Source organism: Erinaceus europaeus, chromosome 11, assembly GCF_950295315.1.
Source record: "Erinaceus europaeus chromosome 11, mEriEur2.1, whole genome shotgun sequence".
NCBI classification, from domain to species: domain Eukaryota; kingdom Metazoa; phylum Chordata; class Mammalia; order Eulipotyphla; family Erinaceidae; genus Erinaceus; species Erinaceus europaeus.
In genome coordinates this window covers 76,572,436-76,596,822 of record NC_080172.1, presented here as the reverse complement: position 1 = coordinate 76,596,822, position 24,387 = coordinate 76,572,436, and the positions used below count along the sequence as shown (strand labels likewise).

Genomic DNA, 24,387 nt, shown 5'->3' with positions numbered 1-24,387 from the left:
TAACTTGGTATCATCGAGCTCCATCTAAGATGGGGTAAAGAAGGTGAATTCACCATGAACCTGAGACTTTGGAGCCTTAGGAATAAGAGTCTCTTTTCATAACCATTATCTACTCATGTTCACATTTCTCAGTTTTCCACATAACAATTCAACCCCACTCTAGGTCCTCCTCTGCCATCGTGTTCCAGGACCTGAACCCTACCCCCCATCCCAGAGTCCATTACTTTGGTGAAATACACCAGACCCAGTCCAAGTTCTGCTTTGTGTTTATTGTTCAACTTTTTAGTTTTTTGTAATTGGATTTGTTTCATTGAAGATGCCTTTAAAATTTAGATGGAAAGAGTTCTGCCAATATTTTCCTCTAAGTATTTGGTAGTTTCTGGTCTAACATCCAAGGGTATTGAAATCTCCTATTACTGTGTTGTTAATATATGGCTGTAACTCTTTCAGTAGATGTTTGATGTATTTAGATGGCTTCTCATTGGGTGCATAGATGTTAATAATTGTTAAGTCCTCTTGATTGACTGATCCTCTGAGCATTAATTAATGTCCATCCCTATCTTTTTCTATTTTATTAATTTTAATGTTTGTTTAATATTGAGAATAGCTGTTTTTGCTCTTTTTTTTTTTTTGTGGTCCATTGGCTTGTCTGGTGGTTTTGCATCCTTTCATTTTGAGTCTGTGTTTGTCTTACTGAGTTAGGTGGGATTCCTGCAGAGAACATATAGTTGTGTTGTGTTTTCTGATCCATCTTTCTACTCTGTGCTTTTTAACAGGCGAATTCAGGCCATTGAAATTTATTGTATTATAGAATGAAGATATTTTAATTCCATTATGTTAAAATTTTTGTGTTTTGATATATGGCATGTTTATGATGATTTTATTATTTTTTAAGAGACCTTTCATAACTTCTTTCAGGACAGACTTGGTGATAATTGATTCCTTTAACTGTTGCTTATCTGAGAAGGTTTTTATGCCTCCATCTAGTTTGAATGACAGCCTAGCAGGACACCGTAGTCTTTGTTGAAAGTTTTTCTTTTTGAGAGCTCAATACATATCTTACCATGTTCTTCTGGCCTTTAGTGTTTGTGTGGAGAAATCTGCTGCTAATCTGCTAATGGGTTTTCCTCTGTAGGTGACACTTGTTTTTTTCTCTTGCAGCATTCAAGATCCTTTCTTTATCCTTATTCCTTTTCATTCTAAATAGGATGTGTCTTGGTGTCTTTAAGTCTGGGTTGGTTCTATTTGGGACCATCTGAGCTTCTTGAACTTTTATGTCTTTTATATTGTCTAGGGTAGGGAAGTTCTCAGCTATTATGTCCTGTAGAATGCTTTCTTCCCCTCCCTCTCTTTCCTCTGGCAAGCAAATAATGCATATATTACTTCTTTTGAAGACGTCCCATATGTTGCTGTTTTGTTTTTATTATCTCTTAATCTCTTTTTTGAGATCTCTTACTTCTTTCTTAGTTTTCTCTAATTCATCCTTAATCTTAATTTTGTTTTCTGTCTCACTTATTCTATTTTCTCTCCCCTCTACTGTTTTCTTTTTTTTTTTAATTAATTAATTAATTTATTTTTTATTTCTTTATTGGGGAATTAATGTTTTACATTCAACAGTAAATACTATAGTTTGTACATGCATAACATTCCCCAGGTTCCCATATAACAATACAACCCCCTCTAGGTCCTCTGTCATCCTTCTTGGACCTGTATTCTCCCCACCCATCCACCCCCACCCCAGAGTCTTTTACTTTGGTGCGATAACCACTACTGTTTTCTGTAGCTCAGCTATTTTGCTAACTTGTTCTGATATTGTATTGGATTGTTCAGCTAGTTGTGCTCTTAGCTCAGCTATTTCAGCTTTCAGATCTCTAATTACCTCAAAATAATTAGTATTTTCTTTCAGAGTCTCATTGCTATTTTTCCATTTCCATTGATAGTACTTTAAAACTCTTTTCTCACTCCTGTGACTAATCCCTCAATTAGTATTTGGTTGTTGTCTTCATTCTTATGTGCTTCTACCTTTTAGGGGGGCTTTTAGCTGGGCTTTTGTCCTTGTTCATTTCTCCAATGTTTCTTCTTGGTTTAAGCATTGTATTTGGTGTGTTATGAGGTTCCTCTCTACTTTTCAATCCACTGATCACTCTTTCCTGGATTAAGCTGTGTCTAAGTAAGGTACTTAAAGAGTTCACAGTTGTGGAAATTAACAGTTGTTTAAATGTTTTCTCAGTCCTTGAGGTTAAGCAAGGTAGCTTTTAAACTTTTTTTTTTCTTTATCTTCCCTGTAGGCTATGGGAGACTATGGGCTTTTATGTATAAATAAACTTTTTGGCTTAATTATTCACTCCTAACCCATTACTTGGTGGGTTCCCAAAGTATTCCAAGTCTTGTCTTGTTGTGTTCTCAGGTGATCTTCTTTGTTATTCTTAGTTGACTGGGAGAGGAGAGAGATGTAGTTGCTGCTATTCTGGAACTCTGCCTCTGGAAGTCTCCACATTTTTTTTTTAATTGAATATAGACAGAAAGAAACTGAGATGGAAGGGAAAAGTAGAGAGGGAAAGAGAAAGATAGACAACTGCAACACTGCATCACCACTTATGAAGTTTCCCCCTTATAGGTAGGGGCCAGGGGCTTGAACCTGAGTTCTTGCACATGATAACATGTGTGCTAAACCAGATGTGCCACCACCACCCAACCCTGAACAATGAACATTCTAAACAAGGCTTTAGCCTGGTTTTACTTCTATTTTTGAAAGGTAACCCATAATTTTGAGTTAAATAATTTTTTTTTAATTGCTGTTATGTCAGTTTTAAATATAAAATCAAGACTTGTCCAGGAAGATATTAAGTTGCTTTCTTTTTCTTTTTAAATCACCCAGGTAGAGAAAGAAGCACTATGGTTGCTGTGCAAGCATAAGCACATGGGTGAAAGGCTGCCCTGCCATCAAGTCAGATCAAGCCAGAAACACATACTGTCTATGTACCCACCAACAAAGCCTGATTACTGGGATCAATTAAGCAACAAGTTATAAGGTGTATTTGTGTTTTAATTTTCCTTGCTGAGGCTTGCTACTTCCCTGAGGAGGATACTGTGTATTTTTCACATCATATATATATATATGTATGTGTGTGTGTGTATTACATTTTCAGGTTTCACTAAGATGCAAAGCAATTTGTCCCAGTGAACACTTTTTTAAAAAGTCTGTTGAAAGAAATTGCCTCAGGATGGGGCACTCATACTCCAATAAGAGAACTATTGGTTACAAAGGCTTAGAGAGTCTATTCTAAGTTGATTCATTCATTGGACAAATATTGATTGAACAGTTTCTATGGGCATGGTCTTGCTAGAGAGTTTAAACACGGTTCTTACACAGGTTCTCTACAAATCTTACATTCTAGTTGAGAAAATGACATATATGCACAAGAAGTTATACAAAGAAAAGAGTCAACAAAGTAAAATGTGCCCCCAGGCAGCTGATGAACAGGAGCTACACAGGTGGTGGAGCCCAGATTTGCTGTAGCCTCACAAATGCCAGGCAGAGTGGTTTCCATGACCTCAGACAGTGCCACAATGGAGAAAAATGCTGTGAATTTCTCTGAAGTCAAGAGTACTACACAGAAACTAATGGAATATATCCAGAGATTAAGTCCTTTGTGTGTGTGTGTGTGTGTGTGTGTGTGTGTGTGTGTGTTTTGAGTAGTAAACTGTCTTTTCTATGATAAGATAATCCTGCTTGTAAGGTTTCCTGAAGTCTTTATTTTGATTGGATAAAAAACTGAGATAGCGGGAGTCGGGCTGTAGCGCAGCGGGTTAAGCGCAGGTGGAGCAAAGCACAAGGACCAGCATAAGGATCCCGGTTCGAACCCCGGCTCCCTACCTGCAGGGGAGTCGCTTCACAGGTGGTGAAGCAGGTCTGCAGGTGTCTATCTTTCTCTCCTCCTCTCTGTCTTCCCCTCCTCTCTCCATTTCTCTCTGTCCTATCCAACAACGATGACAACAACAATAATAACTACAACAATAAAACAACAAGGGCAACAAAAGGGAATAAATAAATAAATAAATAATAAAAAAGTTAAAAAAAAACTGAGATAGCTATATTGGACTTTGTTATTATTTTGAAAAAAAAAAAAAGAACCTCCTGGTCCATTAACTTACCAAATGAGAATGTGCTGCTCTTCGTGCAGGTAGGAACACAGAAAGCAGGATGCCAGGAGGGAGTCAGGACCAAAAGAGACAAACAGGATTGATTGTGATGGTCAGCTGGAGACAGCTGGACATCCTGTAAGAAGTCTTGGCACTAGGGGTGGAGTGGGATAGGGGTGGTCTCCACCTGCACAGGGAAAGCTTCACCAACTATGACACTGTGCTACAAGGGTCTGTCTCTCTCCTGCTTTATCTTCCTCTTGCTTCTCAATTTTTCTGTCCTATCAAATAAAAACTAAAAAAATAAACATAAAAATAGGGCAGGGGTAGGTAGCATAATGGTTATGCAAAGAGACTCTTATGCCTGAGGCTCCAAAGTCACAGGTTCAGTTCCCTGCACCACCATAAACCAGAGCCGAGCAGTGCTCTGGTGAAAAAAAAAAAGTGATAGCATAAAAAATAAACATAAAAATAAACAAGCAAAAAATTCCTCCTATAGGCACCACACCCCAGCAATAACCCTGTAGCAAAAAAAAAAAAAAAAAAAAATAGTCTTAGTGCATCTTAGTTGAGTCAGGTCTAACCTCAGTCTGTGTGAAGGTGGTATAAACAAAGCTGGGGGGCGGTTAAATAGCATAATGGTCATGCAAAGAGACCCTCATGCCTGAAATTCCAAAGTCCCAAGTTCAATCCCCACACTACCATAAACCAGAGCTGAGCAGTGCTCTGGTAAAAATAAATAAGTAAACAAACAAACACAAAATAACAACAAAGGAAAGCTGCAAAGTGACCAGAGGAATGGCCAGCTTGGAGAGTCCTTCTGTGAAGTATATGTGTAGGTATTATTGGGAAATAAGATAAAAAAAAACATACTTAATTTCATAATGTGTAAAACATTTCACTTTTCTAAACACTAATTCTCATCGATATGGTAGCTTGTGGCAATTTATGTAGATGGAAAATAAACTTGTATAGTAAAATTCAGGGAGTCTATGAAAAGCCTTTTATAATCAAGGAGATAAACTTTAGGGAAGCTTCTGAGCTGGCAGGCTATTGTTGTAGTTGTTATTTGTTCTAGTTTTGTATTTGCCTCTAAAGTTTTGCTGGGACTTACCTTGTACCTGTGTGACTACTTTTGTGGACTCTTTTTTTCCACCTCCAAATATAGGATGAGAGTGAGGGAGAGAAATGGAGAGATCACATGCAGGTGGACCTATCTGGAGACCAGGGGCTCTAACCAAGGGCCTCCCGCTTGGCTATACCAGGTAAGCATCTCCTGGTGAGCAAAGTAGTAGAATTAGAAAGCTTACTTTTAATGTCAACTCTGGACTTGGGATGATAATGGTGTGTGGTCCATTGTCACAGTGCACCCTCTATGGAGGAGCTACAGTAGGCAGAGTCCTAGCTTTGTAAGGGCAGGGGAGTTAGAGGGGTTTCTTATGCTTTCTGCCATTTCTCTGTGAACCTAAAATAATCTGAAAAATATATACCTATTGAATTAATAATAGAGGACTAATATGGAAGCTGAATGCAAAGTGGATAAAGGTGGAGAAAATGCTCTTTTGAAAGTTCTGAAACTTATATAATTTGGGGAGTTGTTTTGTTTTGTTTTGTTTTGTTACCAGAGCACTGTTCAGCTCTGGCTTATGGTGGTACGGGGGATTGAACCTGGGACTTTGGAACCGCAGGCATGAGAGTCTGTTTGCACAACCATTATGATATCTGCCCTCTGCCCGGGAGTTTTGTTGTTGGTTATTTTTGTCTTGTTTTGCTTTTACCCAGAATACTGCTCAACTCTGGTTTATGGTGGTGCTAGGGATTGAACCTGGGACTTGAAGGCCTCAGGCTTGAAAGTCTTTTTGCATAACCATTGTGCTATCTCCTCCACCCTGGGAAGTTTAAGAAATATACCCTACATATGAAATTAGATACAAGCATTTGAGAGGGGGTCTGTGCATACAAGCGAGGTATCTTGTTTAGGATTTACTGGACAATAAATTCATGTCTGCAAGGGAGTAGCTCTAAAGGCAGAAAACTAGTCAGGAAGCAATTGTAGTAGCCCGAGTCCAAGAAGAAAAGGGCTAGGAACCAAGTGTTAGAGAATGAGTCTGGATTCACAGGAAGGAAAGTCCAGGGCCCTCAGTGATTTATGGGGACTGTGGGAGGGCAGAAATCATCAGAGGTGGCCTTAAAGTTTGTCCAGCTGGGTGAGAATTGCACTGAGGTCAGAAACAGGGAAGTCAGACCAGAAAACTCTGGAGAAGGGGCAAACTTGGTGGGGTGTGGTCTTGGCAGCACCTCTTGGAGGATGTAGGAATCAAGTCTGTAGCACTTCTGAAGTGGCAAGCATAGTGCTAGACCAGCATCTGGAGGGCAGCCAGGTGTGTGAATTAGTTTTCTAAGCCAGGAATGTGAACCCAAAGAGAAAACAGTCCTCAATCGGAAGATATTTTTTAAGCCTGAGACATTTTCATTTCTGTTCTCCTATTGGCCCTGTGACTACTAAGTGGAATAGAAAACTGTATTATTTGCTCCAAGAACCTGAATAAAGACAGGAAGCAGCATTGCTAGTTCCCTTTTCCGGGAGTGGCCCCGAGGATGTTTACAGGAAAGATTCCTTTCTGCCCTTTGACTTTTCAGACTAGAAATAGGGCCTCCAGAGTAGAAGTCCTCAGGGGACAGAGCAGATACGAATAAAAGATAACCAAAATGGAACTTCCCAAGAGACAAAGTAGTTTTGCACATCATTCAAAAAGGAAGGGGGGGGGGGGCTGTGGAAGATATACAGAGAATCTAGTGACCATAGGCTTATCCGTTTTCCTTTCTTCCTCTCCTTTTACATTCTTCCTCTCCTTTTACATTCTTCCTTCTGCCCTAAAATTGATTCCATCTACTGTACTAGAATATTAAATGAAAGTGGGTAAGGAAAACCCTGTATAATAAACGTCTTCACCAAATCGTAGGCTATTTTAAAACACCAGCCATCACTGTTATTATAGTAAGATAGGTAAAATGATAGTGTTTTGTAGGTACCACCTATGTTAATGTGATCTAGTCAGGTTTGGCCTCCCCTAGACTTCATCAGGGTTTTAGAATTGGCTTCAAATGCTAGGGTACAAATCTTGCCTATCACTCCTGAATGGGGTGACTGTGGTCAGGTTATCTGGTTTCTTCATCTGAGAAGTAGAGATAACACCAGCACTACCTCATAGGGCTGTTGTGAGGATTATATAAGGTCACCATAGAATAGTAATTAGCAGAGTCCTTAGAAAGGCAGTATGTAGAGTGGGAGATCCAGGTTTTCTTGAATATGAAACTATACAACCTTGGAGGCCCTCTTTAATTAAAAGCTAAGTCTGACTTTTGGAAGATTTATATGAACACATGACTATGTGAACACACTGCTTAGGCCTCTCCCAGTTTCTGGAAGGGGCTTTATTAAAGTCTGAAGTCCTGAAGCTTAAGTTCCATCACCTTCTAGGCAAACTCACCTCTGCAGAATGCTAAAGCTAGATGTTAACTTTTGCCAGTGTTTATTTATTTGAAAAGTGGTGGTGGAGCACTCTCTATGTGCCAGATTATGAGTTTCTACTGGTTTTTGTGGGTGTTACACATCTGGAAATTCCACACTTTCACTAAGGAGAAGGTCATAACATATCAAAGCAAACCAAACTCCTTATCTAAAGAATGTGGTTTGATTTGACAGACCATCCCTAAGCTAATAAATGGTAGTAAAGTACTTTCTAGCTCTCCTTACCAGAAACTCTACCAGTGGAATAGATGAACTGTGGTTATTATTTTGAGATTTTTTTCATTCTTAAAAATTGTGATAAAATAGGCATAACAAGTTTACTATCTTAAATGTGCAGTTTAGTGATAAAGTCCACCTACATGACTGTATAAATACCATGACCACCATTCATCTTCAAAACTTTTTTTTATCTTACAAAGCTAGAACTCTGTACCCATGAAACTCTCAGATTCCCTTTCCCCAGAGCTCCTGATAATCACCATTCTGTTTGCTATGATTTTTTACTATCTCAAGTAGTCAGATTCTAATAGTATTTGCAGCTTAGATCTTTTTACTTATTTTTTTAATTGTCTTTATTTGTTTATTGGATAGAGACAGCCAGGCAGTGGTGCACCTGATTAAGTGCACACATTATAGTGCACAAGGACCTGGGTTCAAACCTTTGGTACCCACCTTCAGGGGCAAAGCTTCATGAGTTGTAAGCAGGGCTGCAGTTGTCTCTCTCTCTCTCTCTCTCTCTATTTTCCCCTCCCCTCTCAATTTCTCTCTATCTCTATCCAATAATAAATAAGTAAAATTAAAAAATAAGTAAATAAAATATTTAAAAGAGAGAGAGACTACCAGAAATGAGAGGGAAGGGGGAGATAGAGTTGGAGAGAGAGACACACACCTGCAGCCCTGCTTCACCACTTGCAAAGCTTTCCCCCTGCAGGTGGGGACCAGGCGCTTGAACCTGGGTCCTTGTGGATTGTAACAGGTGCACTCAACCAGGTTCAAGCCCTGGTCCCCACCACTCAGCCCCACATCTTAGATCTCTAAATATCCACCTACTAAGTACCTCAATAAGTGGAATCATACAGTGTTTACCTTTTATGACTGGATTATTTCATTTAGTATGATGGTATAATGTCATTAAGATTCATCCACCTTGTAGCATATGGTAAAATTGCCTTCCTTTTTTTTTTTTTTTTTTTTGCCTCCAGGGTTATTGCTGGGGCTCAGTGCCTGCACCATGAATCCACTGCTCCTGGAGGTCAATTTTTTTCCCCTTTTGTTGTCCTTGTTTTTGCAGCCTTGTTGTAGTTATTACTGTTGTTGTTGATGTCATTCGTTGTTGGATAGAACAGAGAAAAATGGAGAGAGGAAGGGAAGACAGAGAGGGGAAGAAAAAGATAAACACTTGCAGACCAGCTTCACCGCCTGTGAAGCGATTCCCCTGGAGGTGGGGAGCCGGGGTGAACTGGGATTCTTCCTCCAGTCCTTGCGCTTTGCACCACGTGCGCTATACCCGCTGCGCTACTGCCCGACTACCAATTGCCTTCCTTTTAAAGGTGTAATAATAATACATTGCATGTCTACCACATTTGGCTTATCCATTCATCCTTTGATGGCCACTGGGTTGATTCCCATGTTTGACTAGTGTGCAAAACTGTAAACACAAAACCAAAAGCAACAATGAAATAAAACAGTGTGCTGCTGCAAAAACAGTATGATATATACATATACGTATATGTATACATATACATATGCATATACATATACAGTTTGTTTTGGGGTTAATTTTGTGTGTGTGTGTGTGTGTGTTTTTTTCTGGCTTGGGAGCTTCACCACTTTAGGCTGACTTTTTACAGATGTGATAGTGTGCGGGGGGAGGGGCAGGGTGGTGGTGCGCAGGCAAATGATACAGATACCAAAGCACCAAAGCTTTCATCAACACAGTGGTGCTGGGCTCAAATGTTAGCTGCATGCATGACAGCAGGCACACTATTCAGGTAAGTTATTTTGCTGACCATCATGGTCATTATATGTATGTTACTTCAAACTATTTGTGTCAAACTATCATTAATTACAATAATCTTGGATTATTGCTTTGTTTTGATTACATGTGAAATAAAGCCCACAAATACCCACGAGTCCTTCCTCACAGTTTCCATATCTCTTTGCCATAGATAAGAACAGTGTGTTAGTGAAGTCCTGAGCAAGGACTGAAGAGACCTAGGTCCTGGTGTTAGCTACAAAGGGCAAATCCACTCATATTGCTGGGTCTCAATTTCCTCACCTGCCTTGTGAGGATTTCCTTTCTAAGATGATAAACTCAGTCTGTGTCTTGGGAAATTCCTCATTTCCAGGAAAACTGGCATAGTTAGTCACCCTTCCTCCAACAAGTAATCAAATCTGGAGCCACATTTATTTAAATATGGTAGAGTGAATGGCATAAGGCTGCTGACCTCGCCCCAAGACGCCAGGGAAATGTCAAAAGGGAATTAATTCAGCAGCCAAGTAAGTCAAAATTCCAAATGTGTAATTTTTAACAGGCCTTTTGGGAAATAGTTGATTTTAGATCCTGTTAAGAAGTCATCGCTCTGAAATATTCTAGCTAGGGATGTTTGTATGTTAATGATTAGACAAGATCTATTAAAATTTCAGCTGAGCAGCTTAAAATGTTTCCTACTTTTTTTTTTAGGAAGTAGTAGGTGATGTAGCTATTTCCTACTTTTAAATAAGTAGTTTGATTTCTCATGGAATCAACTATAAAACAAGTAGGTTTTTTTTCCCCCTTTCCAAATGCACTTTTCTGTCATGGAGTAGGGGACAAACAAAATTCAGTAATAATAAACAAACAAATAAACACAAACTCAAATCTACTTGTCTGATCTTCAACTAAAAGGAAAGTTCAGCCTGGAGTGTGTTGAAACTTCCCCCTCTCTTTCATAGGAATGTTCTGATGGGTCTGCCTGAAGCCCCACATGAGTCCCTTTAATGAGGAAGATGATTCAGCAGCCAGATTCCAACTATCATCCCATCGTCAGCAAGCAGGCAGGGCTGATGTGAATGAAATCAATGATAATCTGAGAATTGTTAACCTCTGGGAGTAAAATACAGTCCTAATTGATATGAACAAAGGAGCTTCAGTGCAGTTCTGCTGGTTGCATATTTTTTTAGTTTACTTGAGAGTTTCTTCTTGGTCCACTGGCAATTACAGGGTAGTATTGACTTGACTCAGTCTTGACATTGGACAGAAAAGGCAATCTTGGACTTACACACACAGCCCTCTCCTTAGAAATGGACATTAGAGTGGTCTGGGAGGTGGTGCAGTGAATAAGGCATTGGACTCTCAAGCATGAGGTCCTGAGTTTGATCCCCAGTGCACATGTACCAGAGTGATGTCTGGTTCTTTCTCTCTCTCCTCCTATCTTTCTCATTAATAAATGAATAAAACCTTAAAAAAAAAAAAAAGCTTTAAAAAAAAAGAAAAAAGAAATGGACATTAGGGAGTCATGCGGTAGCGCAGCAGGTTAAGCCCAGGTGGCAGAAAGCGCAAGGACTGGTGTAAGGATCCCAGCTCTAGCCCCCGGATCCCCACCTGCAAGAGAGTCACTTCACAAGCGGTGAAGCAGATCTGCAGGTGTCTTTCTCTCCTCCTCTCTGTCTTCCCCTCCCCTCTCCATTTCTCTCTGCCCTATCCAACAACGACAACAATAATAACTACAACAATAAAACAACCAGGGCAACAAAAGGGAGTAAATAAAATTTTAAAAAAATATTTGTTGTTTATTTATTCCCTTTTGTTGCCCTGGTTGTCTTATTGTTGTAGTTATTATTGTTGTTGTTGTTGGATAGGACAGAGAGAAATGGAGAGAGGAGGGGAAGACAGAGAGGAGGAGAGAAAGATAGACACCTGCAGACCTGCTTCACCACCTGTGAAGCGACTCCCCTGCAGGTGGGGAGCCGGGGCTCGAACCGGGATCCTTATGCCGGTCCTTATGCTTTGCGACACCTGCGCTTAACCCGCTGCGCTACAGCCCGACTCCCGTAAATAAATATTTTTTAAAAATTTAATTAAAAAAAAGAAATGGACATTAATTGAAAGAAAACACAATTTCCCATATCAACTATTATGCCATGTAGACAATGGACTGTCATAATAGAATCTATGCTTACAGAATAAGCAATATTTTTGAAAATTCTCTATCCACATTGACATCCAAATATTATACATTAAGATAATGTATGTGTGATGTTATTACCCTCCCTGAATAAATACAGAAACAAGTCCAGAGAAAATACAAGTCTTGCCTATGGGTACATTACTAGTAAGTGACAGAGCTGGGCTCACACTAAATTTTCTGAACCAAAATTAGAACTTCTTAAAGTATAGAACAGAATTTTTTTTTCAAAAGTTCCTTCTAGCATTTTTGCTAATGTTTTTCATACAGTTGATATCATCTAAAGATAATGATTAACAAGAGTTCAGAGGGAGTCTTTAAGAGAGAGGAAGTCAAGAAATTTAAAAAATTTAAAAAGGGAGTCGGGCAGTAGCGCAGTGGGTTAAGCGCATGTGGCGCCAAGTGCAAGGACCGCATAAGGATCCGGGTTCGAGTCCTGGCTCCCCACCTGCAGGGGAGTTGCTTCACAGGAGGTAAAGCAGGTCTGTAGGTGTCTATCTTTCTCTCCCCCCTCTGTCTTCCCCTCCTCTCTCCATTTCTCTCTGTCCTATCCAACAACGACGACATAAATAACATCAATAATAACTACAACAATAAAACAACAAGGGCAATAAAATGGAATAAATAAATATTTTTAAAAAAAACTTAAAAAAGAGAAGACAAAAACAAACTAACAAAAAGAAAAAAAGCAGTGTTAAATAACATCTATAGTTAAAAGACCAGCAAGATTAAGAGAAGTCTGCAGAGGGGTCGTGCAGTGGTCAGAGAAGACCCAGCCAGCTTAATGCTACCTCCTTAGCTAGGGTAGAGAGGAAACTTTATCTTAAAATAGTTGACAATGACCCCTGTGTTTGGTATTCAGAGAGCTGCTGATGACCATAATTTCACAGAATCACAGTCTTGGGTACAGTCAACCTAAAAGTTCACTCTCAGGGTTAGGTCATGGTGCACCAAAAATGTGCACATGTTACAGTGTGCAAGGACCCAGGTTCAAACCCCAAGGCAGCCCCTACCTGCAGGGGGAAGTTTCATGATCAGTAAAGCAATGCCACAGGTGTCTCTTTTTGTCTCTTCCTTTCTATATCTTCCCCATTCCTTTTTTATTTCTCTCTGTCTCTATCTAATAAATAAACAAACTTTAAAAAAAATGTTCACTCTCACCACTGACAAACTCCTCAGTTATTTGCTGCCTTCCTGCTCCAATGACACTGATTCATGAAGCTTCCCCTGTACTTTTAAATAGGTTTGACTATATAGGAGTTCTTTTTCTCTCTCTCGTCTCTTTTTCCTTTCTCGTCTCTCCTCTCTTTACCAGAGCACTGCTTGGAATTTTTTTTGCTAAAATCATAATGTTATCACCTTACTCCTCTCTTTTTTCTTTTTATATGATTTGTTTCATATAAGGGAGACAGAAAGAGAAGCCAAAGCATCACTCTGGCACATGAGGTGCTAGGAATCAAACTCAGGACCTCATGCCTGCAAGTCCTGCATTTTACCTGCTGATATACTTCCCTGATCACAAAGAATTCACTCTTTAAAATAACACTGTTTTCAGTGTTGGTCTGTGGCTTTAATACCACCTATACATTAATATCCTAGGCCTATTCCCTGAAGTCTCAACTACCTCCTCAACTTACTGTCTTGAATGTCTAATGAGCAAATAAGACCTATAATGTTAAAATTCAAACTATTTTCAGTGTTAGGAATAGCCGACACTGTTTTCAGTACTAGGAATGGCGGGAGCAAACAAAACTTCAAACTTTTTACCCTCCTAAATTTACCTCCAAGTGTATAGATAAAACTTAAGTAAAAAGCAGTTATTGTACAAGTAGTCAAATGTGCTGTGACAAAAAGGAGTGAAAGTCTTAAGTGCATAAACAAGAAATTCATCATTATGTAGGCTTATGAAATCTGAAAGAGCCAAGAAGGGAGAATGTAATAGTGAAAAGACAGTTGGACCAATTGGTTAGAAACCCACATGAGGTAAAAAAAATGTTGGCTTTGAGGTTTTTTTAAAATGTTGTTTGTTTTTTATTTATAAAAAGGAAACATTGACAAAACCATAGGCTAAGAGGGGTACAGCTCCACACAGTTCCCACCATCAGAACTCCGTATCCCATCCCCTCCCCTGATAGCTTCCTATCTCTTTTTTAAATATTTATTTATTCCCATTTATTGCCGGGTTGTTTTATTGTTGTAGTTATTATTGATGTTGTTGTTGGATAGGAGAGAGAGAAATGAAGAGAGGAGGGGAAGACAGAGAGGGGGGAGAGAAAGACACCTGCAGACCAGCTTCACTGCTTGTGAAAAGACTCTCCTCCAGTGGGGAGCCGGGGGCCCGAACCAGGATTCTTATGCTGGTCCTTATACTTTGTGCCACCTGCACTTAACCTTCTGTGCTACCGCCTGACTCCCATGCTTTCCTGTTCTTTATCCCTCTGGGAATATGGACCCAGGGTGATTATGGGGTGCAGAAGGTGGAAGGTCTGGCTTCTGTAATTGCTTCCCCACTGAACATTGACATGTCTATCCATACTCCCAGCCTGTCTCTCTCTTTCCCTAGTGGGACGGGGCTCTGGGGAAGCAGAGCTCCAGGACACATTGGTGGGGTTGTCTGTCCAGGGAAGTTTGGTTGGCATCATGGTAGCATCTGGAACCTGGTGGCTGAAAAGAGAGTTAACATATAAAGCCAAACAAGTTGTTGACGAATCATGAACCTAAAGGCTGGAATAGTACAGATGAAGAGTGGTGGTGGGGTGTGTCTCCTTTTTGTAGATAGCTAGTAGGCATATTTTAGTTATATTCCAAAGGGCCCATGACTATACTAGGTATGTTTGTTGTTGTTTTTTCCCTGAGCCTGAAATATGGTATGAAGGTGGATCCAAGTTATTGTCTGGGGAGATGATGTCATGGCTGGAAAAAGGACCAGAAAGCTGGATCAGGGAAGAGAGTAGCTCCCAAATATGGGAAAGGTATATAAATATTGTTGACTGTAAATCCCATTGATTAGATGTGATCTGGGGCCCATATTCAGCTTAGGAGCCTATGTGACCTCTGCATCCCTATAGATCTGAGCTCACATCCTGTGGTCATCAGTAGGAATGTTTCAAGCTGTCCCAATTTCAGAACCCATCTTCCTCAGGTGGAAGATAGAGTATGTTGTTCATCCTCCCTTTGGAGGATGGAACATTCTCTACCATTGTTGATCCAAGTTGAGGGCAAGGTCCTATGGGGGCCCACAAAGGGGTCTGTTGTACTGTTCCTGATAGAGATGACTGGTAACATTGGATAGAGGGATTTATTCGAGGTCTAGGCCCATCATGTTTGTCTGGGAATCTCAGGACTCCCCGACTAGGGCCCCAGCTGATGGGGTGGCCTGATAGTGACTAAAGAGTCATCATTAAAGTATGCCAGTCTCTTGCCCTTATTCAGCTTTTGCAGTCCTTGCTTTGATAAGGTTAGCTTTGGAGTGAGTGAGGGAAGTGTAATAGAAGTAGGTGAGGAGGGTATCTAAGTCTATGTAGACACTATTTCATTATGAACTTTATACTGAATCACTGCAGACTATTGTGTACTTTTGCTTTCAGGTATATATTTTGCTCTAATTTATGGATACATGTGAGCATATGCTCTATCTCATGGGACCTGGTCTATAGGTTTTGAGACTTTATTAGGAAGTGAACCACCTGGAGTGGAATTAGAGAATCCTATAAAAGGCAAGGTCTCACTGGAGTAATGAGGCTGAAGGGTTGGCATTACATACCTGACATCTCTGGACACAGTCTGAAGTGAAGCATGCTGAGGTGGTACTTGTTGTGTTGATTAGGTTAGGATCAGCAGATGTGATATAACTTGGTATGACTTGAGAGAAGCATGCAGGAAAGTGAGCCCTACTCTAGAGGTTCCAGGACTGGGGAAAATATAGGCTCTATAGAGGAGGTGGGAGGTTCCTGCTGTTCTAGGGCTTAAGAAGGCAATAGCTAGTTATTGCTATAATCATTATTTAGCAATTGGGTTAACTTTGAAAAAAATCCCTTTGCTAGGATTTGCTGTATCATACACAATATCACCATAATTTATGCCCTTTGACATTATTTGTATACAGATGTGCCACTGGTTGCTTCTGTTCTCCCTGGTCTAAGCTTTTAAGAGAGTCAACGCATCAAAGACTCAGCCTATGGTCTGTACATTAAAAAGTTCGAGACATTCAATCAATTTTTCCCCCTCATGTTAATTAAATAGTGATTTATATGACTACATATTAATAGGAGTGTACTAAACACCATTCCCACCACAAAAAACTGTGTCCCATCCCATTCTCTACCCCCGGCCCCCCACGCCACCCCCCCACCCCCCCACCCCCCCGTGAAACCGAACTTCCCTCAACCCAGGGTTTTTACTTTGGTGCCCTACTCCAAATTCAGTCAAATCCTGCTTTTAATTTACCTTTCTGTTCTTCTTTCTCAACTTCTGTTTATGAGTGGGATCATCCCATACTCGTCTTTGTCTTTCTGACTTAGCTCACTTAACATAATTCCTTCTAGCTCCATCCAAGATGAGTCAGAGAAGGTAGGTTCATTGTTCTTAATAGCTGTGTGGTAGTCCATTATGTATATAGACCACAGCTTTCTCAGCCACTCATCTGTTGTTGGGCACCTGGGTTGCTTCCAGGTTTTAGCTACTACAAATTGTGCCACTATAAACATAGGTGTACAAATATCTTTTTGGTTGGACATTATGGAGACCTTAGGTTATATCCCTAGGAAAGGAATTATTGAGTCATATGGAAGGTCCATGTCTAGCCTTGTGAGAGTTCTCCAGACTGCTCTTCACAGAGGTTTGACCAATTTACATTCCCACCAGCAGTGCAGGATTCCTCTGTCCCCACAGCTTCACCTGCATTTGTTGCTGCTGTCCTTTTTGATGTATGCCATTCTCACAGGGGTGAGGTGGTATCTCAGTGTTGTCTTTATTTGCATTTCTCTGACAATCAATGACCTGGAGCAATTTATTAGCCTGTGTTTATTAGCCTTTTGGATCTCCTCTGTAGTGAATGTTCTGTTCATATCCTCTGCCCATTTTTGGATGGGGTCATTTATTTATTTATTTTTGTTGTTGTTGTTGCTAAGTTTGCTGAGCTCTTTGTATATTTTGGTTATTAGTCTCTTGTCTGATGTATGGCATGTGAAGATCTTCTCTCATTCGGTGAGGGGTCTCTTTGTATGATGGTTTCTTTGGCAGTGCGGAAGCTTTTCAATTTGATGTAGTCCCATTGATTTGTTTTTGTTTTAGTCTTCCTTGCAATTGGGTTTGTATCACCAAAGGTGAAGTGCACATGGTGCAGAGCTCAAGGACCTGAGTAAGAATGCCGGTTCAAGCCTCCAGCTCCCCACCTGCAGGGGGGTCACTTCACAGGTGGTGAAGCAGGTCTGCAGGTGTCTGTTTTTCTCTACCCCACTTTGTCTCCCGTTGTTTTCTCTCTGTCTTATCTAACAATAACAACTGCTATAACAATAATAACACCTACAACAAAGGCAACAAAATGGGAAAAATGGCCTCCAGGAGCAGTGGATTCGTACTGTAGACATTGAGCCCCAGCGGTATCTCTGGAGGCAGAAAAAAAAAAAAAAAGACTCCATCAGGCATCTAGTGGAATGAGGCAACTTCTGCTTGGTCACACATCTTGCTCTGCCAATGCAGGTTAACTTTTGGCTACTGAAACCCTTCAACCACCCCCCACCCCCAAAAAGTCCTCTGCACCCTCACTCCTTTCACACCCCAATGCATCTTTTTTTTTTCAAGTACACTGACACCCCATACCTGGGCAATTGGATTATTTTTTGGATCTCATGTATATGTACTTATTATGTTCAATAGCAAAAATCTGAGTTGTTTGTGACTAATTTCAACTGTTACAGAAACTTTTACTTAATGACATTTTCATCCATTTGTTGATCTTTTAGTATTAGTCTTAAGTTTTTGGATATGAAGGGAAGGGAGTGTACACTTTACTTATATCCCACTATTCAGTCAGTGGTCACACATATTTATCAAGAACCTTCTAAGAAGTGGTACAGTGATTAAAGCATTGGATTTATGGGGCTAGCTGGTGGCACACCCGGTTAAGCGCACACATTGCAGTGCACAAGGACCCAGGTTCAAGCCCCTGGTCCCCACCTGCAGGGGAAAGCTTCATGCAGGCAGTGGAGCAGAGCTGCAGTTGTCTTTCTGTCTCTCTCCTTGTCTTCCCCTCCCATCTCAGTTCCTCTCTATATTTATGCAGTAATAAATAAAAGCATTAAAAAAGATTTTAAAAAAAAGCATTGGATTTATAAGCATAAATTCCTGAGCTTGGTCCCAGCAATCAAAGGTGCCAGAGTAATGCTCTATGTCTCTCACCTTCTCCTCTACCATGTAAAATATTTATTTATTCCCTTTTGTTGTCCTGGTTGTTTTATTGTTGTAGTTATTATTGTTGTTGTTATTGATGTCGTCATTGTTGGATAGGACAGAGAAACAGAGAGAGGAGGGAAAGACAGAGAAGGGGAGAGAAAGATAGACACCTGCAGACCTGCTTCATGGCTTGTGGAGTGACTTCTCTGTAGGTGGGAGCCAGGGGCTCGAACTGGAATCCTTACGCTGGTCCTTGTGCTTTGCTCCACCTGTGCTTAGCCCAATGTGCTACTGCCCAACTCCCACAATATTCCATTTTAACCCTTTATGCTTATTTTTGTATTTGATGTACACTTTTTCTAGTCTGTTCAATTTTTTGAATTGGCAAGAACTGGGGGGATAACTTTAATTTTTTCTAAATGGATAGCCAACTTTTCCAACTTGGTTTGTTATATATTCTTTTTTAAAAATTTCTTTATTGGGGGATTAATGGTTTATAGTCCACAGTAAAATGCAATAATTTGTACATACATAACATTTCCCAATTTTCCACATAACAATACAACCCCCACTAGGTCCTGCTCTGCCTTCATATTCCAGGACCTGAACCCCACCCCCCACCCCCACCCAGAATTTTCTACTTTGGTGCAATACACCAACTCTAGTCCAAGTTCTGCTTAATGTTTTCCCTTCTGTTCTTGTTTTTCAACTTCTGTCTATGAGTGAGATCATTCCATATTCATCCTTCTCTTTCTGATTTATCTCACTTAACAAGATTCCTTCAAGCTCCATCCAAGATAGGGTGAAGAAGTGAAATCACCATTTTTTAAAATTTCTTTATTAGGGATTAATATTTTACAGTCAACAGTAAATATAATAGTTTGTACACACGTAACATTTCCAAGTTTTCCATATAACAATACAACCCCCACTAGGTCCTCTGCCTTTATGTTCCAGTACCTGAATCCTCCCACCCATCTGCCCCAGAGTCTTTTACTTTGGTACAATACACCATCTCCAGTCCAAGTTATGCTTAGTGTTTTTTCTTCTGATCTTGTTTTTCAACTTCTGCCTATGAGTGAGATCATTCCATATTCATCCTTCTGTTTCTGACTTATCTCACTTAACATTATTTCTTCAATCTCCATCCAAGATGGACTGAAAATGGTGAAATCACCGTTTTTAATAGCTAAGTAGTATTCTGTTGTGTATATATACCACAACTTAATCAGCCGCTCATCTGTTGTTGGATGCATGGGTTGTTTCCAGGTTTTGGCTATTACAAATTGTGCTGCTATGAATGTAGGTATACACAAATCTTTTTGGATGGGTGTGTTTGGTTCCTTAGGATGTATCCCCAGGAGAGGAATTGCAGGGTCATAGAGTAGATCCACTTCTAGCCTTCTGAGAGTTCTCCAGATTGTTCTCCATGGGGGTTGGACCAACTGACATTCTTACCAGCAGTGCAGGAGGGTTCCTTTGTCCCCACAACCTCTCCATCATTTGTTGCTGCTACTGTTTCTGATGAATGACATTCTCACAGGAGGGAAGTGGTATCTCATTATTGTCTTTATTTGCATCCCTCTGACAGTCAATGACTTGGAGCATTTTTTTCATGTTTGTTGGCCTTTTGGATCTTTTCTATGGTGAGTATTTTGTTCATATCCTCTCCTCATTTTTGGATGGGGTCATTTGTTTTCTTATTGCTGAGCTTTGTAAGTTCTTTATATATTTTGGTTATTAGTCTCTTGTCTAATATATGGCATGAAAAGATCTTCTCCCACTCAGTGGGTGTTCTCTGTTTGGGTGATGGTTTCCTTTGTTGTGCAGAAGTTCTTTAATTTGCTATAGTCCTATTGGTTTATTTTTGTTTTAGTCTTCTTCACAATTGGATTCATATCATTGAAGATACCTTTGAAATTTATATGGAAAAGAGTGCTGCCAATATTTTCCTCTAAGTATTTGACAGTTTCTGGCCTAACATCCATTCCTGATCCACTTGGAATCTACTTTTGTGTTTGGTGAAATATATTGTGGTTCAGTTTCATTTCTGTGTATTTCAACCCAATTTTTCCAACATCATTCAAACTGATTTTTTCACCTCTCCTTTCCCCATTTAATAGTCTGGGGACCTTTGTCATTGAAAGTAGTTTGTTAAATATTCCATCCTATTCCACCGCTTTGAAATGCTGCAGTTATCTTATATTCTTTTCTTTTTCACTTTTTGAAATTGTTTTTATTTATTGAACAGAACAGAGAGAAATTGATAGAGAAGGAAGAGATAGAGAGAAATACCTGCAACACTGCTTAACCACTTGTGAAGCTTCCACTATGCAGGTGGGGCATCTTATATTCTTATATATATACTTTTTATTTATAAAAAGGAAATGCTGACAAAAAACATAGGATAGGAGGGTAGGAGGGGTAAAACTCCATAGAGTTCCCACCACCAGAACTCTATATCCCATTCCCTCCCTTGATAGCTTTCCTATTATTTATCCCTCTGGGAGCATGGACCAAGGGACATTATGGGATGCATAAAAAGGTAGAAGGTCTGGCTTCTATGATTGCTTCCCCGCTGAACATGGGCGTTGACAGGTCTATCCATACTCCCAGCCTGTCTATCTCTTTCCCTAGTGGGACAGGGCTCTAGGGAAGTGGGGCTCCAAGACACATTGGTGGGGTTGTCTGTCCAGGAAAATTTGTTTGGCATCATGGTATCATGGAATCATGTTGTTTGGCATCATGGCATCACTGGTGACTGAAAGAAGAGGTAACATATAAAGCCAAACAAGTTGTTGACTAATCATGAACCTAAAGGCTGGAATAGTGAAGATGAAGAGTTGGGGGTCTCTGTTTTGTAGATTGTTAGTAGGCCTATTTTAGTTATATTCCAAAGGGCCCATGACTATACTAGTTTTTTTTTTTTTTTTCCCCTGAGCCTGAAATCTGATATGCAGGTGGATCCAAGTTATTGTCTGGGGAGAGGATGTCACGGCTGGAAAAAGGACCAGAAAGCTGGATCAGGGAAGAGAGTAGCTCCCAAATATGGGAAAGGTATATAAATATTGTTGACTGTAAACCCCATTGATTAGATGTGATCTGGGGCCCATATTCAGCTTAGGAGCCTATGTGACCTCTGTATCCCTGTAGATCTGAGCTCATATTCTGTGGTCATCAGTAGGAATGTTCCAAGCTGTCCCAATTTCAGAACCCATCTTCCTCAGGTGAAAGATAGAGTATGTTGTCCAGCCTCCTTTCGGAGGATGGAACATTCTCTCCCATTGTTGATTCATGTTGAGGACAAGGTCCTATGGGGGCCCACAAAGGGGTCTATTGTGTTGTTGCTAATAGAGACGACTGGTAACATTGGGGAGAGGGATTTATTTGAGGTCTAGGCCCATCATGTCTGTTTGGGAATCTCAGGACTCTCCGAATGGGGCCCCAGCTGATGGAGTGGCCTGATAGTGACTAAAGAGTCATTGTTAAAGTATGCCAGTCTCTTGCCCTTATTCAGCTTTTGCAGTCCTTGCTTTGATAAGGTTAGCTTTGGAGTGAGTGAGGGAAGTGTAATAGGAAGTAGGTGAGGAGGGTATCTAAGTCTATGTAAACACTATTTCATTATGAGCTTTATGGAGTCTTTAAAGTCTACTTTTTGCTGCATAATCATATTCTTATATGTAGTCGCTGGTTACCTGATTCTGTAATATTGATGCAATGTCTATTCCAGCAATGATTCCACATTTTTCAATGATGGGAGCTTTGTAGTGTGTTTGATTACTGATAGGATAATATTGCCCTTATGCTTTTTGTTTCCTTTTTATTTATTTTGCAAAATGGTTGTGCAAAAAGACTTTCATGCCTGAGGATCCAAGGTCCCATGTTCAATCCCTAGTACCCCCATAAGCCAGTGTTGAGCAGCACTCTGGTCTTTCTCTCTGCATTTTTCTCTCAGTATCTCTCATTAAAATAAAATAAATAACACATCCCTGTTTGTTTCCTTTTCAAGATTATTTCCATGTATTCACTTTTATTGAAAATCCTGTGATCATTTTATTTTTCAGAATAAGATCTCACTATAGAGGCCTGGTGAGATAGCACATTGGTACTGCAAAGGGCAGAAATCCTACCTCATGTCCTGTCACCACCCAACAGCCAACTGAGTGGTGTGTTAGTTAAAAAAAAAATCTAATTAGAGCTTTAGCCACCATTTGCTTACTTTTCCTGCGTGGGAATATTATTTAGTAAACTATTTAGAATATGATACAGAAGAGAATAGATGAGGAAAGTAAAGGCACAAAACAGTCATTATTGAAAGTAATCAGTGACTTTAATGAATAGTGCAAGAGGTAAATTATCAGCTATCCTGTAGATGAGGAGACATCAAAAAAATTGTAATAGTACCTATCTAGAGTTTGAATGATTTTATTTTTTTTTATGAGGTACTGCAGAACAAACTCTGGATCTTTTAAATATGATGCAGCTAGGATACCTGTCTGGCCCTAATATATATATATGGAAATTGAAAGGGGTGGGGAGATAGAGAAAGTGACAGAGAACCACCTGCAGCCCTGCTTCACCATTTATGAAACTTTCCCCTGCAGGTGGGGACCAGGGGCTTGAACCTGTGTCCTTGTGCACTGTAATGTGTGCGCTTAACCAGGTGCAGCACCACCTGGATTTTTCTTTCTTTTATTTGACAGGACAGAAATAAATTGAGAGACGGAGGAGGAGATAAGAATGAGAGACACCTGCAACACTGCTTTACTGGTAGTGAAGCTTCCCCTTGCAGGTAGGGACTAGGAACTTGACCCCTGGTCCTTGCACATGGTAATGTGTGCACTCAACTGGATATACCACTACCCACCCACTCCCCTGGGCATATATATATATATATATATATATATATATATATATATATATATATACTTTGACAAAACCATATATATATATACTTTGACAAAACCATAGGCTAAGTGGGGTACAACTCCACACAATTCCCACCACCAGAACTCCATATCCCATCCCTCCCCTGATAGCTTTCCTATTCTTTATCCCTCTGGGAGTGGGTCAAGGTCATTGTGGGATGCAGAAGGTGGAAGGTGTAGCTTCTCTAAATCCCGGCCGAACATGGGCGTTGACTGGTCAATGCATAGTCCCAGCCTGCCTCTCTCTTTCCCTAGTAGGGTGGGGTTCTGGGGAAGCAGAGCTCCAGGACACATTGGTGGGGTCATCTGTCCAGGGAAGTCTGGTTGGCATCATGCTAGCATCTGGAACCTGGTGGCTGAAAAGAGAGTTAACATAGAAAGTCAAACAAATTGTTGAACAATCATGGACCTAAAGGCTGGAATGAAGAGTTGGGGGGGGGGGGGTCTCCATTTTGTAGATAGCTAGTACACCTATTTTAGTTATATTCCAAAGGGCCTATGACTATACTAGTTGTTTTTTTTTTCTTTTTTCTTTGTTTTCCCCTGAGTCTGAAATCTGATATGCAGGTGGATCCAAGTTATTGTCTGGGGAGATGATGTAATGGCTGGAAAAGAAACAGAAAGCTGAATCAGGGAAGAGAGTAGCTCCCTAATAAGGGAAAGGGGTATAAATATTGTTGACTATAAACCCCATCAAATTGATTTGGTCTGGGGCCCATATTCAGCTTAGGAGCCTATGTGACCTCTGTATCCCTGTAGATCTGAGCTCAAATTCTGTGGTCATGAGTAGGAACATTCCAAGCTGGCCCAATATTGACCCATCTTCCTCACGTGTAGCATAGAGTATGTTGTCCATCCTCCCTTTGGTGGATGGAGCATTCTCTACCGTTGTTGATCCAAGTTGAGGGCAAGGTCCTATGGGGGCCCCTGGGCATATTTTTATTCTATATATATATTTAGAGTCAAAAAGATGGAGATAGAGGGTGAGAGATACAAGGCATCATTCTACCATCCATAGTTTCCTGGTTGTATACCTAGTGCTCCTAGTGGTGGCAGGAATCAAACCCAGGGGTTCATCCATGGAACTCTATCACTGGGCCACCTCCTAGACCCTTTTGTGACTTTATCCACTGGTGCTCACAAACTCAGAAGCAGGTACAAGAGTTATTTTATTGGACTCACATTCAGATTAAGTGCATTTAACATTAGCAAAATGGAGAAGACA

General features: G+C 40.3%; 1 long non-coding RNA gene across 1 annotated transcript; it reads left to right on the top strand.

Moving 5' to 3' along the window:
- The first annotated feature begins 2,884 nt into the window (after positions 1–2,884).
- Positions 2,885–23,021, top strand: LOC132541241 (uncharacterized). Its single transcript, XR_009552409.1, has 3 exons — positions 2,885–3,032; positions 5,312–5,408; positions 22,938–23,021. It is a non-coding gene; the product is annotated as an uncharacterized LOC132541241 (long non-coding RNA).
- Positions 23,022–24,387: the final 1,366 nt, after the last annotated feature.